Source organism: Mustela nivalis (genome assembly GCF_964662115.1).
Source record: "Mustela nivalis genome assembly, chromosome: 4".
Lineage (NCBI taxonomy): Eukaryota > Metazoa > Chordata > Mammalia > Carnivora > Mustelidae > Mustela > Mustela nivalis.
Genome location: NC_139023.1, coordinates 157,500,141 through 157,509,019, shown reverse-complemented (window position 1 = coordinate 157,509,019; position 8,879 = coordinate 157,500,141). Strand labels below are relative to the sequence as shown.

At 36.4% G+C, this 8,879-nt stretch overlaps 1 pseudogene across 1 annotated transcript; it reads left to right on the top strand.

Annotated features, from left to right (window-relative positions):
- The first annotated feature begins 1,456 nt into the window (after positions 1 to 1,456).
- LOC309863153 (60 kDa heat shock protein, mitochondrial pseudogene) lies at positions 1,457 to 3,323 on the top strand (annotated as a pseudogene). The gene has a single exon. The product of its transcript is annotated as a 60 kDa heat shock protein, mitochondrial pseudogene (transcript).
- The last annotated feature ends 5,556 nt before the right edge of the window (positions 3,324 to 8,879 follow it).

Here is an 8,879-nt window from a genome sequence, read left to right as displayed (position 1 = left end):
TGAAATCTTGCCATTTGCAGCAGCGTGGATGGATCTAGAGAGTATAATGCCAAGTGAAATAAGTCTGCCAGAGAAAGACAAGACCATGTGATTTCACCCATATGTGGATTTTAAAAAACAAAATTACAAAAAAAGAAAAGGGAAAATCAAAAACAGATTCCGCATCCCCCCCATAGAAACCAGACTCTTAACTATAGACAACAGAGGGCTACCAGAAGGTAGGTGGTAGGGTGAATGGGTGAAATAAGTGAAGGGCATTAAGTGTATACTTCTCTTGATGAGCACAGTGTAATATATGGAACTGTTGAACCACTATATTGTACACCTGAAACTAATATAACACTGTACATTAACTATGCTGGAATTAAAGTAAAAAAAAAAAAACATTTAGTCTGGATGTCTTGCCTTGGTTTGTGAGGTGTATAACTAAGTGTTATACACCTTAGGACTAACAGCTCAGTCCCTGTGGAATTTATAAGCAAGTTAGGAGAGGCAGGTAATTATTGGATTAACATTAAGATATTCATGAAATAGAGTTGATATTCTTTAAATTTATCTTTTTAATACCGATTCACTGAAGTAGTCTAAATTCTCCATTCTTTGGAAATATATGCTAACTATGGTCAGGATATTCTGAGCGCCCACAACTACTAGACTATTCTTCACCAGGCCTCTTTGGTTCTTCCTACACCAGTTGAGTCATTTTCTTGCCAAGAATGAGTTTTTGGTTCCGAAGCATATTTATGACAGTTGTATATATTTCTGTAACTATATATGATAAGTAAATATTGTAGAAACTAATGATATTGAGTGTTAATAAAAAAGGTATTATTTCTATAAAGACTAAGTTGAATGCATTAGAAAGATGATAAAGGTAAAAAAAATCCTACTGAATTATGTATGGGCAAGACAACTACAAAAGATTGGGGAAGATCTTAAATTTCCAAAGCATTTGCATGCACATTGAGTATTGTGGTAGTGCTTAGATTTTCACTCTATTTCAATAAAATGCATGGTGGAATTCATGGGTTATTGCAAGAAAGATATTTTAGGATTATAATCCCCAGGTTCATACTAAAGAAAAGGCCATGGTACTGAAACTAATGTAACATTTTGTGTCAACTATACTTTAATCAAAAAAAAAAAAGAGAGAGAGAGAGAGAGAAGACCTTGGTTCTATATCAGTATATTGGCAAATATATACATGTTTTTAGATAAAGAAATTAAGATGTGCCTATTTTTTATTCCTTTTTTTAAATGAACTTTTAAAAATTTACTTAGTTACTGGTAACTTTGTCCATACCTGTTAAGAGGACTTTTAGAATGATGAGTGATAAGAGCAAACTGAAGATAATTGTTTTGTTCCAAAAATTTCGAGAGTCATGGCCTCACTAGTCTCCGATGACGTGCCTCACCGTGCTCACGCTCCACCGCTGCCCCCGCAGAAGTACTTTGATTACCCGCATTCCTTTGCCAAATTAGGTCAGTGTCCAGAGCACTGGCTCCTCATCTCACTTGGGCTTATGCCAAAGATACAAAATTTGGTGCAGATGCCTGAGCCTTAATGCTTCAAGGTGTAGACCTTTTAGCCAATGCTGTAGCCATTACAATGGGGCCAAAGGGAAGAACAGTGATTATTGAAGAGAGTTGGGGAAGTCCTAAAGTGACAAAAGATGGCGTGACCGTAGCAAAGTCAATTGACTTAAAAGATAATTACAAAAATATTGGCGCTAAACTTGTTCAAGATCTCGCCAGTAACACAAATGAAGAGGCTGGGGACGGCATCACTACTGCTACTATCTTGGCACGCTCTATTGCCAAGGAAGGCTTCAAGAAGATTAGCAAAGGTGCTAATCCTGTGGAAATCAGGAGAGGTGTGATGTTAGCTGTTGATGCTGTAATTGCTGAACTTAAGAAGCAGTCTAAACCCGTGACAACCCCTGAAAAAATTGCTCAGGTTGCTACCATTTCTGCAAATGGAGACAAAGAAATTGGCAACATCATTTCCGATGCAATGAAAAAGGTTGGAAGAAAGGGTGTCATCACAGTAAAGGATGGAAAAACACTAAATGATGAATTAGAAATTATTGAAGGCATGAAGTTTGATCGAGGTTACATTTCTCCATACATTATTAATACCTGAAAAGGTCAGAAATGTGAATTCCAGGATGCTTGTGTTCTATCGAGTGAAAAGAAAATTTCTAGCATCCAGTCCATTGTATCTGTTCTTGAAATTGCCAAAGCTCACCGTAAGCCCTTGATCATAATTGTTGAAGATGTTGATGGAGAAGCTCTGAGTACACTCGTTTTGAATAGGTTAAAAGTTGGTCTTCAGATTGTAGCAGTCAAAGCTCCAGGTTTTGGTGACAATAGGAAGAATCAGCTTAAAGAATGGCTATTGCTACTAGTGGTGCAGTTTTTGGGGAAGAAGGATTGACTCTCAATCTCGAAGATGTTCAGCCTCATGACTTAGGAAAAGTTGGAGAGGTCATTGTGACCAAACATGATGCCATGATCTTAAAAGGAAAAGGTGACAAGGCTCAAATTGAAAAATGTATTCAAGAAATCATTGAGCAGTTAGGTATTACAACTAGTGAATTTGAAAAGGAAAAGCTGAATGAACAATTGGCAAAACTCTCAGATGGTGTAGCTGTGTTGAAGGTTGGTGGGACAAGTGAAGTTGAAGTGAATGAAAAGAAAGACAGAGTTACCGATGCGCTCAATGCTACATGAGCTGCCATTGAAGAAGGCATTGTTCTGGGAGGGGGTTGTGCCCTGCTTTGGTGCATTCCAGCCTTGGATTCATTAACTCCAACTAACGAAGATCAAAAAATTGGTATGAAAATTATTAAGAGAACACTCAAAATTCCTGCAATGACCATTGCTAAGAATTCAGGTGTTGAAGGATCATTGATAGTTGAGAAAATTATGCAGAGTTCCCCAGAAGTTGGTTATGATGCTATGCTTGGAGATTTTGTGAATATGGTGGAAAAAGGAATCATTGATCCAACAAAGTTTGTAAGAACTTCTTTATTGTATGCTGCTGGAGTGACCTCTCTGTTAACTATGGCAGAAGTTGTAGTCACCGAAATTCCTAAAGAAGAGAAGGACCCAGTGATGAGCGGAATGGGTGGAATGGGAAGGGGTATGGGAGGCGGCATGTTCTGATTCCTAGAACAGTGCTTTACCATTATTAATGAACTGTGAGAGGAAGCCCACGCTGTGCTCCTCACCCATAACTTGAGAGAAGTCAGTTGAAGGAAATGACTGAAGAAAAGCCTGGCTGATGTTTAAGAAAATCACTATAACCATCAGTCACTGGTTTCAGTTGACAACATAATGATGGTCTACTGTTGTCATTGTCCATTCCTACAGATAATTTATTTTGTATTTTTTTTAAAGATTTTATTTATTTATTTAACAGGCAGAGATTACAAGTAGGCTGAGAGGTAGGCAGAGAGAGAGGAGGAAGCAGGCTCCCTGCTGAGCAGAGAGCCCAATGCGGGGCACAATCCCAGGACCCTGGGATCATGACCTGAGCCGAAGGCAGAGGCTTTAACCCACTGAGCCACCCAGGCGCCCCATATTTTGTATTTTTGAATAAAAAAACATTTGTACATTCCTGATAACTGAGTGCAAGAGCCATGTACCAATGTACTGCTTTCAACTTAAATCACTGAGGCATTTTTACTACTATTCTGTTAAAATCAGGATTTTAGTGTTTTCCATCACCAGATGAAAAGTTAAGATGCAGCCTTTCTGTGGAGAGTAAGAATAATTGTGTACAAAGTAGAGAAATATCCAATTATTGGACCTTTGTGTAGTAAAAATTTGTTTAAAGTAAAAAAAAAAAATTGCCAGAGTCATGAAATGAGAAGACAAAGCATGAAAAAAAAATCTTCCGAATAGAGTTTATTCCTATTAAATGGAAGGGTGAGAAGCTACTGGTAAAGCTTTGTTTTGTGTTTTTCAAAATCTTTGCATAAAAATAATCTCATGTAGAATTGAAAGAGACTTCTTCAACAGAAAAACAACTGTTCATCCATAGGAATGCAGACCTTTTCAAGTTTTAAATGGAGTGACGTGGATGATGAGTGATTCTTCCTGAACATAAATCTGGGATTTATTCTTAGATCATTAATTTCTCAGTGACAACTCTTTCTTGTGTTTCTGCAATGACAAGAGTGGGCGTTAGGAGAATTCTAAATTTCAGCATTATTGGCTTGACTCTTTCAATGTAACAACTGTCAGTGGGACAAAATGGTAACAGCTTCTCATTCTATGTGACAGTCTTGTTTTGGGATTAAGCGAGACAATGCAATGGACACTGCTGTGCAAGAAGGAAAGCTCTATATACAAATGATAGGCATTATCTGCTGTGGCTGGAGCACAGTAGATATTTAATGACATTTGTCCAAACACAGACGGCAGAGAGAATTTTTTTTTGCTGTGTTCTGTTGACATATATTACATGAATTGCAGACTCCTCTTAGGGGATTTGAACATTAATTCATCCATTGCTGACTTTTCCATTTCAGACCAGTGGGGCATGTTAGTGATCTCTCTATAATAGCCAAAAGGAAGAAAATACTCTGAGTGTCAACACTGCATAAGGAAATCTGCTGCCTGTTGTCTCTGTGTGAAATACTTTCCTTGTTTTCTGGTATGCTAACTGAAGTCTAAGAGTACTTCCCATCTTTATTGATGATTTTGTTAAAACTATCTAAGAGAGCTTCAATGATCACATTGGTTTCTAAAATAGGTAAAGTTATCCATTATAACTGAAAGGGTGATTAGTTTCATTATAAAAAATAGTAGAAAGCATGTTATCTGGTAAAGTAAATACTCTTTTCTCTGGAGGCAGGCACTGGATTTTTCTTTGGGTTTCTATAGTTTTTTTCCTTTGGCTTCATCTTTGATAAATAGATTCTAGGATACATAATTATATTTATTCAAATATGCTTCTCTCCTCTTCAGGCACCTCCTGCCAACTTCCTTAGGAGGTAAACTCATTCTTACCAAAAAGGTCAATTGAAATGAGAATATTTATTTAGGTGTGGTATGTTTCAGGACAAACTACCCGAAAATGGGGCACCTTGTCATCTTGCTTTCTACAAAGAGAAGGAATTTTAAAAATGGCATGTGCAAGAAAGACTTTCTGATCTTCCTCTCTATATCAGGATGAAAGGAGCATCCTTATCTCTGAAGATCAAGGGGCACAGAGAGGAATCGGAAGGAATGGCTTTGCTCAGTTTACCCATTTACTACAGTTAGTTCATACTCCTTGTTCTACCTTATCTTTCCACAACTTTCAAGCCTTCAACAAACCTAGCACAAAACACCCAGGCTTAACTATTTTCTTTAGGTCTTCCTTTCCTTATGAAGGTTCTCATGTTACATAAAACTTAATTTATATGCTTTGCTTTTATTAATCTGTCTTTTGTTTTAGGAGGCCCAGTCAAGAACTTAAAAGAATAGAAGAAAAAGATTTTTTTCCTCCCGTACGAGGGTATGTATGTTGATGTTGTTTTCATAAAAATACAACTATGTACTACTGCTCAATACCACAAAAAAGTACACTAATAATAGTATTATTATTATGGGTTTTTAGGTTCCACCTAAAACCAAAATTCCGTTGTCATTTATTGAGAGCTTACAGTGCTCCAGCCTCTAGAGCCTAAAAAGATGATCTCATTTAACCCCTCTATCAATCCTGAGAAGTAGATATTTTATATAGATAAGAAAACGGACTCAGATGAGTGAAATGACTTGCTTAAATCAAAGAAATTTTAGGAGGATGAACAAAGGTTTGAATCCAAAACTCTGAATCCTATGTAAAGGCTTTTGACCCAGTGGTTCTAAACCTATTGCACAGGAGAATCACAGGAGACATTTTTAGGAACATTCCCTCATCTGGGTAACACACCTTAAAATTATTAATTGAATTTAGATGTGATGGCACATGATTCCACTGTGCAGTCAGGGTTAAAATATAGGTTAATCAATATCTTTGGTTCCCTAAAATCTAATGACAGAGTAGTTATGAAACTTGGTTCACTTTTTCTTCTCTGCTGTGTTGTTTAGTGCAAGTATGAAGAGAGCTATAGCTAATGCTTCTTCCTGATTCCCACATGCAGGCTAAGCCTTAGGAAGAGCTTGTCAGCAAACAACACAGGTAGAACATTGGCAAAGAAATCCATTGACTATAAGATTAAAAAAATTGTGTTGTTTGATCTTACTTATTAGCCTAGATATGTTCCCTAAATAAAAATTCAAGTAGCTCAGAGGTTAGTATGAGATTCTATCATTTTTCTAGGCAAGGATTGATGAAAAAATAATATAGTGAAGTCAGCTGGTCATTACTTTAACTTAGGCTAAATCTTGTTTAAAACATTTAGGCTGAAAGAAGTGAAGCTACATTTCTTGGTAAATGTTTATGGAGCTCTGTCCCAGCAGTTACATAGTTTAGCATATCCACTTAATCTACAAAATTATCCAGATAAGGAATGTTTGAATTTGCCAATCTTTAATATTCTCAAGTTACTTATTTAACTGATATATTAAAATACTTATATTAGCCTGTACTAATGTATATGTCAGTTTGTGGAATATGTGATTTTATTCTGATTTTCATCTGGAATGAATGCCTCATCTAAACACATGAGGAATATAGGCTGACAAAAATTTCTTGCTTTTGCTATGTGTTCATGTGTTTTGTCACGTATTCTGTTCCTACCCATGAATTCAATGTGCTTACCGTCTGGCCTTTATAATGCCCAGGGTAGGGATAAAAGAGCCTTTGCCTCAGAGTTTAAATATGCATAAATATGTATTAGTATATAAATATCCTCTTTTCTCCTTTGGCACCCATATTTTTACCAAGGTTCTAATGCCACTTCCCTGATGCCAGAACCCCATGCCTTCGTTCATGCTTTCCAATTCCTTTTGGTCCCAGAACCCTGAGATTAATCAGAAACCCACCATTGCTTTTTTTTTTCTTGCTTGATTATTCTTTTTTTTTTTTTAAGATTTTATTTATTTATTGGACAGGCAGAGATCACAAGTTGGCAGAGAGGCAGAGAAGGGGAAGCAGGGTCCCCGCCGAGCAGAGAGCCCGATGCGGGGCTCAATCCCAGGACCCTGGGATCATGACCCGAGCCGAAGGCCTCGAGGCTCAACCCACTGAGCCACCCAGATGCCCCTTGCTTGATTATTCTTATAGACTTTGGATATCTGTAAGAATTTCTCCCCATCCCCATTTCTAAACTTTTAAATTAGATTCATAGGCTTCATGTCTCTTAGATTTCACTACTCTCAAGAACTATCATTCATGCCTTTCTCCCCTCCAATACCCACTTATTAACTAGATTCACAGATGTGGTGTCTCTTGGCCACCCAAAACTGATCCACTAGGGAAACAAGTTTTCTGGTAACTGTCAACTTTGGCATAATTGTTTTTGTTCATTTGTTTGTTTGTGTTTTTGTTTTTTTAATCATCATTGATCAAGTTTTCTAACCTAACATGACTCATGTTTATTTTATTTATTTTTAAAGATTTTATTTATTTATTTGAGAGAACAAGAAAGAGAGAATGCACTATCTGGGGGTGGTGGGGGGAAGGGCAGAAGGAGAGGTAGGTTTCCGCAGAGCAGGGAACCCTACTCAGGACTCCATCCCTGGACCCCTGGATCATGACCTGAACCAAAGGCTGATGCTTAACTGACTGAGCCACCCAGGTGCCTAACATGTGTTTATAATGTATATTAAATTATAATTTTCTGGCTTCTACCTGTATAATACAAGGGAAGTCCCCAGATTTCAAACAGCAACAAAGTTAATATAGATTTTTACATTAGAAATTCTTGATTATTTTGTGAGTTCCTTTTAACCTAATGTAATTATTTTTTTTCCCATTACATTTCTTTGTTCAAAAAACAGGAGACCAAAAGCAAAAAGGAAAAGAATATTAAAATTGAAATAACATGATGCCAAAATGTATAAAGCTTAATCAAAGCATTTTAATTAACAGTGACTTTAGAAACCGAATTTAACCCTTCTCCGTTTATATTTGTTGTTTTTGACAAAACCACATTGTGATCAGTATTTTTAGAGGCCAAGTCACAGGTAATGTGTAATGAAAAATATTACAGGTGCTTATTTAGTAATTCAAAAACAAATATGTAAAAGTCTAACAAAATGCTCAAGCTTTTCTCTGTAGTTTCCTACTTCTTAAAAGTAAATTCATCCCAGTTGTCTGTAGCATCTATTCTTCCAGACTATTCCTTGACCCCACATAGGAAAATGAGATGGTGTTTTTTTGTCTTTTTGGGGGCTTCTTTTTTTTTGTGGAAAGTATTGTGAAAGATAAAGTGATATAATATAAACTGACAGTTTTTACTACCCAAGTTTTCCTTAGTAATGGAATTTGGTTTCTGTGTCCTGCTTTTCAGCACATTTTGTGTTTATAGCTTTTGGGAATTTGAAGGGTCCAGATAAATAATAGAGTAATATTTTCTATTATATTGTTCTCTTTTCCCCCACCTTTATTCTGAAATTTTTACAACTTAATGAAATTCTTTATTATTATTTTTATTTTGGCCAGGAGATGACTATTGTATTCTGATTTTTCAGTTTTTGTTTTAGGGGTACAATGATTTAATAAATATTTATGCAAAAATTAATTCCAAAAACTTTTAAATAGTTAAAATTTTTGTCTTCTTGTCCCCTGCCTCAATGATTTCTCTTTTATTGGTTTGTTTGAGAACAAGAGGACTTAAAGTTCTCCTTCAGCTCGAGTGAACTTGAGACAGATGACTTCTCGCCTCCAGACTCTGACCAGTTAGAAAATTTATAGTTGTAAATTCTTTCTGCCCCTTTGT